This window comes from Panthera uncia (genome assembly GCF_023721935.1).
Source record: "Panthera uncia isolate 11264 chromosome B2 unlocalized genomic scaffold, Puncia_PCG_1.0 HiC_scaffold_24, whole genome shotgun sequence".
Taxonomy (NCBI): domain Eukaryota; kingdom Metazoa; phylum Chordata; class Mammalia; order Carnivora; family Felidae; genus Panthera; species Panthera uncia.
The window spans coordinates 100798127-100816477 of NW_026057580.1; the positions used below are offsets into that span (position 1 = coordinate 100798127).

An 18351-nucleotide genomic window follows, 5' to 3' on the forward strand; every position below is an offset into this window, starting at 1 on the left:
TAATATTGATTGATACTCTACTTTCACATAACTACCAAAAAAAAATGTTTTAAAGAAATAAGAATATACTTAAAGGGTAACTTCCGCACAATGCAAGTTTTCTCTCTGAGATAACTATGAGTCCTGAGATACTCAGAAAGTTAACTAATCTTTTTTGAGCTTCATCTCATAATCTCTAAAATGAGGATAATACAGGCCCCTGAGTGGCTCAGTCTGTTGGGCATCCTTCTCTTGATTTCAGCTCAGGTCATGATCCCAGAGTCGTGGGATGGAGCCCCATGTCGGGTTCCACACTGGAGCCTGCCTAAGATTCTCTCTCTCTCCCTCTTTCTCTGCCCCTCCCTCCCTCTCTCTCTCTCTCTCTCTCTCTCTCTCTCTAATAAAAAATAAAGTAAAATTAGGATAATAATAGCAGCTGCTATCACAGGGATCTTGTAAGAATTAAAAGGCAATGCAGAGAAAGCATATAGGACAGTGCATGATAGATAATAAATATAAATAAATAAACTGGTATTTATTATTTTCTTTGCTACAAAAGCAGAGGGCACATAGCATGGGTATAGAAAATCTTGCACTACAGCCATGCTCACCTTAATCCTAATGTTTTGGGCACTTCCCCCTAAAACAAATCCAAAACAGATATGCACAATGCTGATGGCTTCTTAATTCTAAGGAGGAATATAAGGAAAGAAGGGGTGAGAAACAGAACAGATTTCTCACACAATCAGTTTCTGAACATAAAGGTGCTTAGCCAGCTGTATGTTTTATGTCCTCTATTACAATAATGATACCAGAAATGATGACTAAGTCCATCTGAGTATGGACTTTAAAAACTTGCTCCTATGTGTTATCCCACATTATTTTCCAAAAAGCATTGAGAAATAAGTAGGTAAGATATTATTGCCCCACCTAACTGAAAAAGGAATGAGAAACCAAGACTTGACCTACCTAAGCTCAGAATGCATGATTAATCTGAGGACATTAATCATAGGACAGCACTGTCCTATGATCTCATGCTCATTTCCATTCCATTGTGTCCACAAGCCACCCGGCAGAGCTTCCCAAACAAGCATGCCAATGGGAACTCTCTGAAACCCCAGCCCCATGTGCATGATAAAAATGCATTGAGAGTGAAGAAAGAAAATAGAGTGAGGATTACGAAATTGTATACTTCCACCAAATTATTGCCACTTCCTTTCCGTCAGTAGCCCTCAAACATGGCCACTGAAAGTGGTGAGTGATCGGAATGAAAAATCATCAGGTAAAGGTTCTGATATGCTTTCAGACACATATTTGTGCACTCAGACTAGAGAATTAAAACTGCCTGGTGATGAGGTTGAGGTCACAAGCCCAGTGGGAAGGGTGATAGCATGCAACCCGGCTGGCTGGGAGTCTCTGTGCTGGCTCAAGACAGAGCTTTCTACCAGATGGGTACCACCAAGGTGGCCACGGCCCCGTGGTAATGCAGCCTTGGGAACAGCAGTGCCCTTCAGAGTAGAAGAACTGTCATCTCTGCAGACCCTTCCTGGGTCCCACTCCTATCTGTCTCTCATGCCAACAACTTGACCTCCCTGAAATCTGGGAGAAGAAATAATAGCCTATGAACTGAAAACACTCAAACATGCCTCATCTAATGTGCTCGGTCACGTGAACCATTAAAAGTCAATGGCCTGAGCATTTTTTTAATTTTCAACATCTTACTACACCCTTTAATAGGGTTCTTTTGTGAATAAAAATGATTCAGTGCTTTTAAGTACAAGATCCTTGCTGCTTATAAATGCCAGCTGGAATCTCACAAGTGTAGTAAGTTATAAATGTGAAAGTAATAGACTTTTGATGTATATATTCTTTTAAATCATAGGAACAAAAATATACAGCTCTTAGTTGTTATATATAAAATCACGATAATTTACCCTTAGGCTATCATTTCAATATTTTTAAACCAATGCATTAAAGAAAAACATATTATGAAATTTTTATGTGTTAATAACTTAAAATAGTGGCATTATTAATGTCACTGAACTGTTTGAATATAGCCTTTCATTTAGATATTTAGTCTATATCTAAGTATCAGGTAGGGTCACAAAAGAATTACTTAACAGCAAGAGCCTTGATTCCCATTTTAATTTCTATGTGGAACTCCTGATGACTGGAAAGAAATTGCAGTTGAAAAGGGAAAATGCAGTTTGATCCCAAAAATGGCAGAACAATTGTGCAGCATGAAATCTCAAACAGTAAGAAGCATATAATTCACTACTGTACATATTTGGAAAATCATGATCTAACATTTGCTTTAGAAAGGAAAAAGACCTTGGGAAGATGTGCCGTCAGGAAGATTTTTGTATTGCTTATCAAAATGATTTCCTAGTTAGCCTTGCCATGCTAAACATGCCCTTCACTGAGAAATACCAGCCCAGGAACAAACTCATTTCCGATAAAGCTGATGCAGCTGTTTGATGCACAGAGGCGCTCATAAGGATTCCAGAAGCAGGAGTAGTGTTTATTCAGTATGCTGGCAGAAAAGGATCTTTCATTTAGATGCTCAGACCACATAATGAGATTTACCAAAAAGCAACGGTGGCACCAGAAGCTGTCAAGATAAAAACAAAGGGATGGGGATTTCATTTTACATCAAGGCAAGCCATCATCTCCCTGCCTTGGGCCCATAAACACACAGTAGTCAAGCCCAGGAGCATGAAAATTTTGATGGGTCAGTCTTGTGGCCCATAGAACTCACCCTTTGCATACGGATATGATAATAACATACCAATAAATGATGTGACAATCCTGTTTATTTCTCTATCATTAAGAGGAAAAGATTTTGTACTCACCCCTCCACCCCTTCAACTGAGAAAGGCGGCTTTGGGCGGGGGTGGGGAGGGGGTGGTTAGTCAAAGCATAGGCCCAGGAATGATGTCAGGGGAATATGTGGTCTGATCCACACAGTGCAGTCATAAAAATAAGCCATGGTTGTTCCTGGATTTGGGCCCGATTCAATTGAATTGAACATCTTCCTGCAATGACCACATCAACCATCTCTCGAGGGGGTGAAAGTTAGTATCTGTAACCTAATTTTGCTTTTGAATCAATGGCTTCCAGTTCCCCAGATAATGTTGTATGCTGCACAGAATTCATTTTCAGGGCTTAGACGAAGAAACGAGTGTCTCTCAAAGGAGTGAATCTTTTTTCTCTGTGGCAGTGGGCTACAAACTGACAGGAGGTCGCAAGAGTTGCCTTTCCTGGCCCGGATGAAGAACTGTGAGAAACAAATGTCCATTGTGGGCCCACCTTTGTGAACCCAGCCCTGCTTATTCCTAATCCATGCCAGGAAACCTTTGAAACAAAGAGGCTTTCTCCATGGAAGACTACGTCCTGACTGGCAGAAAGCATGCTGGCAAAGTCAAAGGGCAGAAGTTCCGTGTTACCTGCTCTCAAAGGGAGTTACTTATCATTTATGAGAGGTGCCAATCAACTCCCTACCCAGCAACGTAAGAAGTGAGCCAGAACTGCAAAAATGTATAAAAGACACAAAGTATATTGTTTGGAGGACATTCAAAGGCATTAACCTTTATAGAAAGAACAAGAAAAAAAAAAGAAGAAGAAGAAGAAGAAGGAATGGGAAGAAAAGCTTCCTTCACTGTAAAGGCCTAGAAATGACTATAGAAATTTACTCTGGAAAATCAGTCACTTTGAAAAAAAGAGTCCTTTCTCAAATCAGTCTAAATACCATCTCTCTGGGACCAATTTTTACTTCATTTTTACCATGACTGAGACCATGACTTTGATTCTGACTGTGAACATTTTGCTTAAAATCTAATGCAGAGGATGTGAAGGGGCACGACAGTATAGGATGGGACACTAAGGCTTAAAGCCTTGAACAAAAGCTCTGGGCCCACGCAGGAGGAGAAAGTCCTAATTGGCCAATTATTTGAGGAATCCTTCAAAGTAATAAGAAGGAAGAGAGGAAGGATGGAAAAGCAAGAGAGAGAGGGCAACTCAAAAAAGCAATATCATCAAATCTATAAATACTAGAGGAAGTAAGAACAAAATCAAAAGGAAAAGTAATTTTAATTCAAAAACTTTATACCAAAGAGCTGGGTTCAACAATTCCCTTCATTCAGCTTAGTCATCCATGGGCTTTCTTTCCTGGAGCTCCTCAGAGATTGAAGCCATAAAACCTTAGGGCATCCTAGGGTATAGTGAGGAGTGGAGTCACTTTTCTCCTCCGCATCTAGAATTCCAGTTAGATACCATTGGGTGGGGAACCAAGAAAATAGGAACTCAAGTAATTTTCTTTTCTCGTGGTTCAAATGAGGAACTCAATCTAAAGCAATAATTTTCTGTAACAGTCTTCTTAAAACATTCAAACTCTCTCTCCCCTCTCTCTGCCTGCCTCCCTCTCCTCCATTACAATGAATCTCAACCTAAATACACCACACTTTGTCTCAACCCCCTATCCTCTCTATCCCTACTTCTCTGCCCCTTTAAGGTTCTATCTTCCCAGAAGCCTTTCCTGACCTCTCCCAGGCTGTTTTTGCTGTGTTCCTTCATCTCCCAAAGTACGTGCTGCTTACTTCTATTTTTAACTCTCATCATTGCATCGTAATCCACCGTGGATTGTCCCTTCGCCCCCTTATTTCACTCCGGGAAGAGTATCTGAGTTTTTTAAATTCCCAAGACCTGGCTTCAATTCTAAAATAAGAGATCCTCTCTAAATGTATACTGTTTGATTTAAAAAATTTTATAATACCAGCCTAAAAATATGTTGAGAAGCAGAAGCCACAATCTTTTGTGATATTTAATGATCTTTATTATCTGTCAGAATGGCTGTTAAATAAAATAAATATTTTTTAAAAAGAACAGCTGCCATGCCCCATTCTACAGAACCTCAGGATTGACTATATGAATTCACGGTCAAAAGCATACACAAAAATAAAAATTCAAAATAGATTAAAGACCTAAATGTAAAACCTAAAGCCATGAAACTCCTATATATGGGCAGTAATCTCTTGGACATCAGCCTTAGCAACATTTTTCTGGATAGGTCTCCTCAGGCAAGGGAAACAAAAGCAAAAATAAATAATCAGGACTACATCAAACTAAAAAGCTTTTTTGCACAGCAAAGGAAACCATCAACAAAGTGAAAAGGCAATGTGAATGGGAGAAGACATTTGAAAATTATGTGTCAAATACAAAGTTAATATCCAAAATATGTAAACTCATACAACTCAACACTCCCCCAAAAAAACAAACAATCCAATTAAAAAATGGGTGGAGGACCTGAACAGACATTTTTCCAAAGAAGACATACAGATGGCCAACAGACACACGAAAAGATGCTCAATACCACTCATCATCAGGGAAATGCAAATCCAAACCACAATGAGATATCACCTTACACCTGTCAGAATGGCTAGAATCAAAAAGACAAGAAATAACAACTGTTAGCGAGGATGTGGAGAAAGGATAACCCTCATGCACTGTTGGTGGAAACGTAAATTGGTACAGCCACTATGGAAAGCATCATATAGATTCCTCAAAAAATTAAAAACAGGGGCGTCTGGGTGGCTCAGTTGGTTAAGCGGCCAACTTCGGCTCAGGTCATGATCTCACGGTCCGTGAGTTCGAGCCCCGTGTCGGGCTCTGTGCTGACAGCTCGGAGCCTGGAGCCTGTTTCAGATTCTGTGTCTCCCTCTTTCTCTGACCCTCCCCTGTTCATGTTCTGTCTCTCCCTGTCTCAAAAATAAATAAAACGTTAAAAAAAAATTAAAAACAGAAATACCAATAATTCCACCTCTAGGTATTTAACAAAAAGAAAGAAAGACAAAACAAAAACAAAAAAACACTAATTCAAAAAGATATATGCACCCCTGTTTATTGCAGCACAATTTATAATAGCCAAGATAGGGAAACAACCTAAATGTCCATTGATAGATGAATGGGTAGAGAAGATGTGATATACACACACATATACACACATACAATGGAATATTGCTGAGCCATAAAAAAATGAAACCCTATCTGTGACAACATGGATGGACCCAGAGAGTAATACACTAAGTGAAATAAATCAGAGAGAGAGAGAGATAAATGCCATATAATTTCAATTATATGGGGAACCTAAAAAACAAAATAAACAAATAACAAACAACAACAGCAACAAGATAAACGGAGACAAATTCAGAGAACTAATTGGTGGATGCCAAAGGGGAGGGAAGTGCAGGGATGCGCAAAATAGGTGAAGGGGATTAAGAGGTACAAACTTCCAGTTATAAAATAAATAAGCTACAGAGAGGAAAAGTACCACATAGGGAATATAGCCCTTAATATTGTAGTAACTTTGTATGGTGACAGATGGGAACTACATTTATCATGGAAAGTATTGTATCATGTATATAATTATTAAATCACTATGTAGTACACCTGAAACCAATATGACATTGTATTTCAACTATACTTCTATTAAAAATAGAATTATGGTCACCTTCTACATATATTTGTTCAGTAAATATTGAATGAATGAATGACCAAGCAAATGAATGAATGAATGAATGAATGGCATACATAGGAGGAGAGGTAAAAAAAATAGCAGATTGGATTCTAGGTATTTCAAATCCTTTCTAGAAAAAATTTGAGAATAGGAACATCTTTGTTTCATATTTCTACAGTTTTATTGCTTTGTAATTTTCAATTACAGATTTGCACTTTGTAATTTTCATAAGCATTTCTGTCTAAGACTTTAGGCCTCTTAATATCTTGGACCATGTCATAGATTATTTAATATCCCTAGAATTCTAAGCAAAATGATCATCACAGAACAGGTGCTTGATAAATTCTTACATTAATAGCAGCATTAAATGAAGTGAATATAAATTCTCTCTTAGAAATGATACATTGAATAGCTTCCACATCAAGAATATTTTACATCAACTATATCTTCAAATAATAGTTGCTGTTTTGCTCATCACAACTCCTAACACATCTAGAAAATATGATCAGTTAATTAAAATATGGAATTTTTCAGTTAGGTTTCTCATGCATTGCACTTTTAAGAACTCTTCAGTTATTTTTTTTTAAATAAAAGAGAAAACTTGACAGGAAAAAATAACGAGGAAGGCAAAATGGTGTTTTAGGGGGTAATGCTTCAAATACTGGGTTAAAGAATTTTGGCTTAATTTCAAAAAAAGTGAGGTAGCTTTTCTCAAAGGCTTTTTAACAAGTTTTGCATAAAATATGTTCTTACATTTGAGAGAATCAGAAGAGTTCATAAGACACCAACATTTCACTTAAAATCCATAAGGACATTAGTTGGTTCTACAGAAATCATGGCACAGCTTAGTCGTTGGGAACACAGATGTAGAATCAGGCCAAATGAGCTCAGGTCCCAGCAAATCCACTTACTGGCTAGATGAGAGAAGTCACTAAATCGTTCAGTGTCTCTGTAGTTTCCCCAACTCTAGGATGGAAATAATAATAGAACCTGTCTCATGAGATTATTGGGAGAATTAACCTAGATAATACACGTAAACACTTAGCAGTGACTAGCACATAATAAATATATGTAAATGTTAGTAATTAATATCACCATAGGGACGTGATATCTGAGAACTATTTTTATATAAAGTAGAAGATTAAAATCAGAGGAAATGAAGATTTTTGTCGTAGGAGGTTCACTGTTAACTTTTCCCCCAAATGTTCATTTCTCACTTCCTGTCCCCTGAAAGCCTGTCTTTTCCATGAGCCAGGAAAACTTGAGGAAATAAAACTTGGAACGGAAGGTTGTACTTGATGAAATTCCCTATACAAATTACTTACAAGCATTCAGAAAGATAAAAACGATGGAAAGACAAAAAGAAAACAAAACAGAAATCAAAATGGAAGAGCTGCCCAGAGGACAGAAAGGTTCTGCGTATGAAAGAAATCCATCAAAGTCCCCTGAACTCCCTTCCCCTGAACCCTCCCCGCGTGTGCTCTCAGGGCCGGCATCCATGCGAAGAGCATCCATCTGGAAGTGTGTACTTCACAACCCGGCACCGAGACCAGATGGCCCAGCATGGAGACTTCATTTCTGAGTGCAAATGATTTCGTAAATCAGAGGATGAAACCTTCTGAGTAAGCATGGCTTCCTAACACGATTACACAGACCCAGTCTCTGACCCACCCACAGGTCAAAAAAGTCTCCAGAAAGCCACTGCTTCACTGCACCCACTGCACGTATGGTCTCCTTCTCAGAACAAACTAGAGGACGTTAGAGATGACAGCTCCAGATTAAGAAGGAGTAGCCAGAGAGAGAGGAGCACACATAGAAATGGTGATGGCATAGTATCTGACTCCACACTGCAAAGCCCTGGGTAAAGGAATTATTCACTAAGAAAACATTTACTGAGAGTTCACTCGTATGGCACACAGGCTATCCCAGGTAGCGTGCAGAGGCAAACAGAAAACCTCTGTTGTCACCGCACCTCCATTCCAGATGCAGGAAGAAGCAATCCCAAGCCCCATAAGTAAATAGAGAATATAATATCACATGGGGAGGTTTCTGAAGATTATGAGAAAATGCAAAATAGTATAGCCACTTGGGAAAACAGTCTGATGATTTCTTACAAAGCTAAAGATACTCTTATACAATCAAGCACTTGTATTCCTTGACATTTACCCAAAGGAGTTCGAACTTTAGGTCTGCACAAAAACCGGCACACGGTTTTAGCATAGATACTCATAATTGCCAAACTTCTGAAGTAGTCGAGATGCCCTTGAGTAGGTGAATGGATAAATAAACTGTGGTACATCCAGAGAGTGGAATATTATTCAGCACCGAAAAGAAATGAGTTATCAAGCCATGAATAGACATGGAGGGACCTTAAATGCATGTTACTAAGTGAAAGATGATAATTTGAAAAGGCTACATACTGTATGATTCTAACTATATGACAGTCTAGAAAAGACAAAGCTATGAAAATTGAAAAAAAAAAAAATCAGTGGTTGCCGGGGATTGGAGAGGAAGGAGGAATGCATAGATGGAACACAGAGAACTTTTAGAGCAGTGAAAATACTCCGTATGCTACTCTAATGATGGACAGATACCTCATTATACATTGGCCCAAACCAATAGAAAGTACAACATCAAGAGTGACTCCTAATGTGAACTACAGATTTGGGGTGATTATAATGATTCAGGGTAGGTTCGTCAGTCGTAACATATGTAGCACTCTGGTGGGGGATATTGAAAATGAGGGAGGTGATGCATATGTGGGGGCAGGGGGTATATGGGAAACCTCTGTACCTTCCTTTTAGTTTTGCTGTGAATATAAAACCACTGTAAAAAAAGAATTTGTCTTTACAAAAAGATAAGGGGGGATGTAAATGTGGGAATCACGAGCTCATCCTCAGTAGTCATTGTTTAGAACTGAGACCACCTGGTGGGCTAACAAAAATACAGCAAAGAAAGCATTCCAGGAAAGAAGAGAAGAAGTCAGAAAAGTGTGCATGTCAAAGATGAGCAAGAAATTTTCAAGAAGGGCAGATCTTATATTCTTTGTCTGAGCCAAGATGCCTGACGAGGCACATAGCAGCCCCAAATCCATGTTTACTAGATAAGTTAATTTACTAATTTCACAAACCAAATACAAATCATAAATTTCCTCAAGATCCCCCTGCCCACCAAAAACTTAAAAGTTTTCAATACAGTTTTAATTAATGGTAGCGGGAACACACTTTGGGCATCCCAAATCTATAGCCCCACCTCCCCATAAAAGTGCAAACGTTTAGCTTTCCAAAAGTTTTGAGATCCAAGTAAGGGCACCTGCTACCTACTTTAATAGTGTGTTCACTATATTCTACGCCTTGGGTTTTCTTAAATAATTGTAATAATCGAACTAAATGATTTTTTACTATATACCATGCACTGTGGTATGCACTTTATAAGGATTTTTTCAGTTAATCTCTCCCCCAAACACAAGTTTGATATTACTTTTATCCACCTTTTTGCATATAAGACTATTGAAATACAGAGAGAATAGGTAATTTATGCAAGGTCAAAAAGCTAGTAAGAAATGTAGCTGCCATTCCAACCCAGGGAATCGAGTTCCAGAAATACTACTAAAAGCACTATTTGAAAACAACGTTAGTCACAAAGACATCTGAGGGAACCTAGTGCCTAAAAAATAAATAAAAGTATAGTTCAATATATCAACTCTTCAAAAAGCTTTGCCCCTGACTATAACGGATGTGCGTCAGTAGGTAGGATACCGTGAGTGTGTTTAATAACTAGCTATAAATCCTCTCTGCACCCTGGACTAAAATGATACTGTGTAGACATTAGAAACTTGCTTAACTAAGAAAGAAAATGTCTTAATTTATACAGCTGTTTTTAAAAAATTAAAGGGAACAGCAGCAGATTCAAAGACAACATTATTACTTGAGGTGCCGTTGGCAGGCAGGTAAACACTGACACCAGAGCTAAGTCAAAGCAGGTCAAGTGCTCACAGGGCTGGCCTTCTGCCTCCATTATTGGAGCCGTCAGTAAGCCCAGCACACACCTGGTGAAGGTACACTGTGTCACTAACAGTCAGGTATAAATCCAAGAAGAAAGAAACAGGGCATATGCACTGCACACACTCTGGTTGCCCCGAAGCTTCTAAAGTAAATGTCTGTAACTGGCAACTGAACAAGCATATTCAGAAAACCAGATCGATGGGAGATAAACTGTAAAGTCTCTTTCTGTATCTTGACCGGCTGTGACAGGAGAAACCAGCACAGGCAATGTTCTCTTAACAACAGAACTGACCTGCCCCAGGGACACATCTCAGGGAAATGTTCCATTTGAACCGCTATGTTCCGTCCTATTTAAGATATGTTTCCAGCATTGCCTTTATGTTTTTTCTCATGGAAATAATAAAACCTAGGGGAACCGTGTGGGCAAAGGCTACCTGTAACCACTAAGCCGGCCTCCCTTCCACTGTTAAATATAATCAGATTTAGCACTTCGTAGTAGGCAACGCGCTTTCACATACATTAGGATGGTTAATCCTCCCAATGACCTCGTGGATTATTTCTAGTCCCTCTTTATAGCAAAAGGCACTGAGTGCCTCATGGAACTTTGGACCAGAACTCAGCTCAGAGCTTCCACTCGCCAAAGAGGAAACCCTCTACCTTATGGTTACCCCTGGTCGCGTCAAATACAAATGATCACAGTTTAAAAATTAGAACCAGATTTTTGTCACCATAAGAAAATCAGCTGATGAAATCGTTCTCCTGTCCACAAAATGAGGCCATATGGGAGCCTCGGAGAAGCAACTTAGGAAGGTAAGAGAAAAGAAAGATCGGAGATAAAACGCGACAAACCTACAAGGCACAGGGCAGAGAAAGAGGGACAAATTGGGACCTAAGAACAACCGGAACAAACCTTCTCAACATGAATTTGATTTGGCATGGGGCCTCTGACCCTTTCAGATTCAATCTCTTAAGGTTCTCTTCGTATTTTTCCATTTTACTGCCTGCTCACTACTCGCCATCTGAGTGAGTCCCTGGGGCTTGATTTTTGTGATTTACCTAAAACTGGCCATGAAAGGTGTTTATGTGCCGTGTCGTTTGGAATATAAGGAACAGTTGATTATTAGAATTACCAGCAAAGAGAGTCCTGATTGCTAGAGTAGTAAACCAAGGAGTCCCTGTAGAGAGGTGCCATTTGCAACCACCCAGGCCAGCGGAGCACAATTTGAGGAGGGAGGGGATCGCCATGAACCTCTTGAGAAAAATAGCCGTGGCTTTGAATTGTCAGTGAAAACTCAGGAGTGATTTTACTGCGATAAAACAACTCAGAATTGGAATAAACCTGCACAAGTTCAAAGTTGTATCCGTGAAATAGAATCAGATCATATTGCATTTATTTTCCCAGAGAGAGTGCTAATGAATACACACCTGGACTTTCATGGTTTACAATTCTATCAGGACTTTGAAAATGGTAGCAGAACGTCTACTGAATCTCAGAGGAATGTCTGAGGTGAGGCAGGCAGAGGGGCCTGCCATGATTAACTCTTTAGTAAGTGTGGAATTCTGCCTGAGATCCTGCTGAGTGTTAAACAAATTCACGTTCATTGGAAATTGTGGCAAAGTTAGCACTGGGTGGATGAAATTGGGAAAAATTTTTTTTTGAGGTTTTAAGAAGCTTCTATTTTCTTTTCTTTTTAATTCCAGCATAATTAACATACATTATGGTATTAGTTTCAGGTGTAGAATATAGTGATTCAACAATCTAGGGACTTTTTCAAAAGGGATATGTATGTCTGAATATTATCATCAATTAGAGGGTAAATGCTGATATCGATAAGATTTTAAATTTTTTTTAAAAAATCACAATCGATATTTGAATTGGCATTTCTATTGTTTCCAGAAAAAATTCTCTTATTTGAGAACAACCTGTGGCAATGGAAAGAATACTCATAAACATATAACAGTTCTTTCCTGAAAATGCAAGCTTCCTAATATTTTTGAATTTTTTTCATCAGAAAATAACTAACTACTAGAGAAATGAAGCAGTCAGGACTCCCTTGTTTAATCATCCATAGGTTCAGCTCCAAAACTTAGTCTGAATCCAGACTAAGTTATTTCTGCCTTTCCCCAATGACCTCCTAAAACCTTGACCTTGACACCCATCTAGGAAAAGGGCCAATGGAATAATGTACACACATGGCTTGGTGCTTAAAAAATGTATTGACCAGTAGATCAAATTGTCTTTTTTTTTAAGCACAAGAAAATAAAGTATTACATATAACTAGAGGCTTTTGGATTTAGGTTGAAACATTGCTCAGTCATTGAGATAGTTTTTTAATCCCATATCTGCCTGTCAGCATGACATTCTTATCTACGATCTGATTACAGATGTTTGGAGAAACCGAACTACATTATGGTTCCTTTTGCCCTTATTGTTTTTTTGTCCCCTAATAATATTAAACTAGCTTTCTAATTTATCATGATGATTATTGACATCAACATGATTTTTAATGGTCTCAAAGCTTCAAGTGTGTAAGGATCATAATGCATGTATTTTTTAAGCATTTATTGAGCCCTGTCCCCTGTGCAGAAGACCCACTCAAAAAAAATACTAGTTGCACAGCGGATCAGAGCATGCAAAGCCCTTCCATTATCTTCTTTGACCCTTGTGGCAACCCCGAAAGCTAGGTAGGGCAGTACTGTCAGTGACATTTTTCAGGGTAGGAAAGTAAAAAGAGATTCGTGACTCGTCCAACATTAGAGAGCCTATAAATAACAGAACGAGGATCCAAATCTGAGTCATCAATGTCTTGTCCCTTTTGTCTCCAGAAGTTTCGTTGTTAAATAAATTTTTAGGATTCCAAGTGATTGAGTCCTAAGAATTCTAGGAATTTAAGGTTTTAGTGTTTTCATGTCAAAAATGTTTTGATTATATATTTTAGAGCAATGTTCTCACTTATCGATGGTTCGCTTAGTACTTCGTAGGCCTTTTGTGCAGCTGTTTGACAACATTGCTTTATCACTTTCCCTGAGCTGTCAAACACCCTGCAAACATATTCCTTGCCATGTACACGCATGAATGGTTGAATAGATTCTGTTTACCAAAGAAGCCAAATAATGAAACGTGACATACAAAGAAGGTCGAAGATAACCAAGCCAAATTATACTGTATTGTTTGCAGACTGTTGATTCTGTTCATTTGAACAGTTTTCCAACATAAATGTACAACGTAAAGGTCATGATGAACAGGAGTTAGACTCAGCAACCTCTGCTCACTTTACAAACTGGTCTTCTTGCATTCCTTCAAATGATAGCTACAGGAAAACTGTCAGTCTAGGGGTGGAGTTAGCCTCCAAAGGAAGGACAAGGAGAATGGTACGAAGGACTGTGTGAAGGTGGGGAGGACATTCTCCAAGTTTTCTGGTTTTCTGGTTTTCTCTTAGTGCCCTAGAACTCAAAGGCGATGGTTTTTGGCTCACCCCCAGGTACACAGTAAGCACTTTCATCTTTGTATGAGCCTCTCAAAGCCTCAAGAAATGTCGAGTTCCTTCAGTGGGCTTTGGTTTTAGATTTCTAAGTTTAGTGATTGTTATAAGTTTAAGAACTATGTTTTCAAACATTATGTTGTAAGACTCCTATTAAAAATTATGATCGGGGCGCCTGGGTGGCGCAGTCGGTTAAGCGTCCGGCTTCAGCCAGGTCACGATCTCGCGGTCCGTGAGTTCGAGCCCCGCGTCAGGCTCTGGGCTGATGGCTCGGAGCCTGGAGCCTGTTTCCGATTCTGTGTCTCCCTCTCTCTCTGCCCCTCCCCCGTTCATGCTCTGTCTCTCTCTGTCCCAAAAATAAATAAAAAACGTTGGAAAAAAAAAAAATTATGATCAACCATCCCGGGCAATAATTTCCATATTCTAGGAGAAACATTTTTATTTTAAGGTATGTATCAATTATTTGAAACTTCTCTCATTTTCCCTTCCCATCCTCCAATTAGTAGAGTTTGACTACATCAGAGATATGACATTTCCAAAAGCTTTAAATACATTTTACAGGCAAGTGCTTACTAACAATACCACTTTTTTTTTATGTTTTTTGTTTTTTAATCCCTTGACTTACGCTTAGAAGAGGCTAACGTATTGAAACAGCAAGTCAGTTCCTGGATCCACTAAAAATAAAATTAACATGACGCTTTATAAGACAATGATTCATTAAAATGTCCTGCCATGAAGACAAACTCAAGAGTCCCTGTATTAAAAAAAATTCCCAAATTATGTAAAATGCCTACGATACCCCAAAGCATGCTGAGTTTAGTTTTCTCCTCCAAGGCTCAGAAGGTGAGTGGTGATATTTTCTGGCAACTCGGGCAGCTGGGCAGAGAGCAGATTACCAACCAGAAGAGTCGTTGCCCCATCACCACACACGCATGGGCTTGATGGCATGAAGCCAGCAAGCAAACTGGGAGGACTGGCTGGCAGCAGAATATACTTGAAGTCACCTCCTTCAGAACTTACAAAATAGTTCACCTACACTCTCTTATGGCCACTTGGCGTTCTACCTCCTATTAAAGTGATTTATAAACACATTTGAGGTCTCCTACTGGATTGGAAAAGCCTTGAAGACTGGACCTATGACTGGCTCATATCTGTGTCCACACCACCAAGCCCAATGTCTTGCTCCCAGTTTAGGATAAGTAAGTATTTGATGGACAACTGAAACCTCCCATAAAAAGCTTGGATTTTCTCTTCTGGGGCCTGTCCTCGGTGCTCACTTTTGCCAGTGGGGAGTGGGAAGAATGAAGATTCCTTGTAGTACTGCACCATTTGCAATAACCCTTATGAATGAAAGATGTAATAAAGGTAAGCTGTGTCTATGTTTGTCCACTCTCAACTTTCCCCTTTCCCTTAGAAGAAGAGAATGAGGACAAGAAGGTTTCTCCTCCTCAAGGTCTAGATTACTGCCCGACATCAAGAAAGTCAAGAGTCCTCAGTGAACAAAAGAGGATGTGTATACACTTCCCAGAAGACTTAAATGATTAACAGACAGTGATTTAGGCAATATTAAGAGCTTCTTTATTTTCATTTTCATTACATTTTCAATGTAGAGCTTCTTTCATTTCTATTATGAATCTACTAGAAATAGAGTTTCAGATTTTATCCATTTTGTTCCCTCACAATCATAGACACAAAGGGCGAAATTTTCGTCTTTAATGCATGCTCACAGTTGCTTTTAAATTAATCACGAGCTGTGTTCATGCATTCGGCAACTAAATTTGCTGCCATGGAATATTTCATGACTTGATGCTACATTTATTCATGTCTTAAATATTGCTCAAGAAGTGCAAATGATTCCAATACAAAAAAAATATATCAAGAAAAGGAAACAAAAAACCTAAATCCATGATCAAGTATTTTAGAAACAAATTTACAACCCAGTCACAGACTAAGCTGAGCATGACTTTTGTTTTGCATTCTCCCTGTATTCTAAGTAATGTTTCTCAAATAATCCTGTTAAGAACAAAGGACTTGCAGAGTCTTCTAGCAAAACTCACTTTACGTTAGAAATAGCAACCCACTTCTTTCACCATACCCATACTTGACAGATATTGCCTATCAGTCTTTTCTGCTGAAACTTAGACTCCCTCTATTAAACTATTTAAACATTAATTTTGGTGGTTAAGATAAAACCTAATTCCCACCCTTGCTCTAGAGCAGTTCTTAGCTTTCTGAATCAGAAACACATGAAAACGTAAGAAAAAAAAATCTACATACCCAGCAAAATTCACATAAGCAAAAAGCTATTTTTATGCTATTGCTTTAGTTTGGGCACTCCTGAAGCTTATCTATTAATATTTATGAAGTCTATCAACTCGTGGGAACAACCTCTGCTCTAGACTATATATTTTCTATGAAAATTCAGGAAAAAATGGAAAGTCTTCTTCATGAAAATGAGTATTTTATTTTTCATTTTTCTCCTTAAATTCCCTTTCTCTTTCCTTCCCTCCATATGCCTAAACATCTAAGATTTATAGCAGCTTCTTTTTCTCCAAGTGGTGACCAGCCAAAGAATGAGTCAAACTCTCCACAAGTAGGTGGGAGTATCTTAGCATTGATATTCTCTGAGGCACCACCTACAGAGACTCATAGGGGTGGAGAAGACGTGGGTGGATAACACAGCAGTCTCAGATGTTAGAATGGTAACTGCCGATGACCAGGCAAATACCTTTCATTGATATCAAAAATCTTATTTTTCACTGTTTCATTAATTGCTATTTAACCTTCTTTCTTTAAAAATGCAAAGTAAGTGTTACTCTGGATCCAGACTTATCATTTAAAAGTATCACAAATGCTGGGAGAAAATTCAACAGTTTCCACTTTGAGACTTTCATAAGACCTCAAACCATGTCCTTGAGACAGAGGTGCTAATTAATCCACTGGTATTTTACAGGCTAACAAGCAAGCTTGGGATCTATAGAAAGCAGATGTAACAGTGTTAGACTATCATAGCCTTATTGGAATGTAAACTCTGCCCAAGTGGCTCAATCAGATGGGAGTGCTTTCCCTCATTACCAGTTTCTTGACCATAGTGCTCTTGTAAAATCTTCTCTATTAAACTTCACATCATGTGATACTAAATTCTTTGTTCGTATTAAAACCTTTGACACTGTTGCTCGTGGGGCGTCCTAGAAAACATCTAGCCATGAATCATATACTCTATTTTCCTTTCCTCTTTTACTGGTTTTCTTTCTCCCTCCTTGTTCTCATTCTTTTTTGGAAACTCTCATTCTGTTCTAAGGAGATTATCTCTTTTGGTTCCTATGGTCTTTCACCAAAGCAATACAAATGACAATGCGGCAGGACAAAATCCACTGTAATTACTGAGATTTCCCCCCAACCTCCAGGCAGTCTCTAGTGGTCTCTTCTACCCTCCTCAAAATTGAAATTGCCTCCATTGCCTCACAGGACATCCCTTTGCCATGAAGAAAGAAGGACACTAGAGAATTCAGAGAATATTGAACCCAAAGACATTTTAAAAATTAAATTAGACTCTAGATAGATTTTAAAACAATCCTAGTGGAGACCATAGTCTTCAAAGACAAGGGATATGTAATTTGAAAGAGCAAGATTTTATCTTTTTTTTTTCTTTCTCTTTTTTTTTTTTTTTTTTTTTTTGAGAGAGGGAGTGACAGAGAGAAAAAAAAGATTACTGAATTATAAATGTTTGGCTTTGAAAATCTGGGGACAAAAACCTAAGTAAGGCAAAAATCTATATATAAATAATAGAGTTGAAAACAAAGTAGAAAAACTTAAGAGTAATTCCTCTGTTCAAAATGAGATAAAACTGGGAGGACAGGGCATAAGGACAGGCATATAGACTGTGGAATAGAATGAAGGGTTCAGAAATAAACCCAGACATCTCTGGTCAATTGAGTTAACTCACAGTGAATCAAACACTAAATATAAGAGCTAAAATCACAAAATTCTTAGAAGAAAACATAGGGGTAAATCTTATGATGATGGATTTGGGAAAGTATTCTTAGATATGGCATCAAAAGCATAAGCAAACAAAAGAAAAAAGAATTTAACCTCATCAAAACAAAACAAAACAAAACAAAAACAAAAACCTTTTGTGCATCAAAGGACATTATCAAGAAAGTGAAGAGGCAACCCACAAATGGGAGAGAACAGTTTCCAGTCGTATGTCTGGTAAAGATTTAATATCCAGAATATATTTTTTAAACTGCTAAAACATAACCTCTCTCCAATAAAAGCTGTTAAAAATTGGACAAAGGACTTGAGTCAGCATTTCTCTAAAAAAGACACATGGAAAAGATGTTCAACATCCTTAGTCATTAGGGAAATGCAAATT

The 18351-nt window shown here is 38.4% G+C and overlaps 1 long non-coding RNA gene across 1 annotated transcript in view; it reads right to left on the reverse strand.

The window, feature by feature from the left end:
- Positions 1 to 2479: 2479 nt before the first annotated feature.
- The window catches only part of LOC125938990 (uncharacterized), a 33458-nt gene continuing 17586 nt past the window's right edge, over positions 2480 to 18351 (reverse strand). The window contains exon 2 of the long non-coding RNA XR_007462881.1: positions 2480 to 2590. This is a non-coding gene — a long non-coding RNA (uncharacterized LOC125938990). The remainder of the gene's footprint in view (positions 2591 to 18351) is intronic.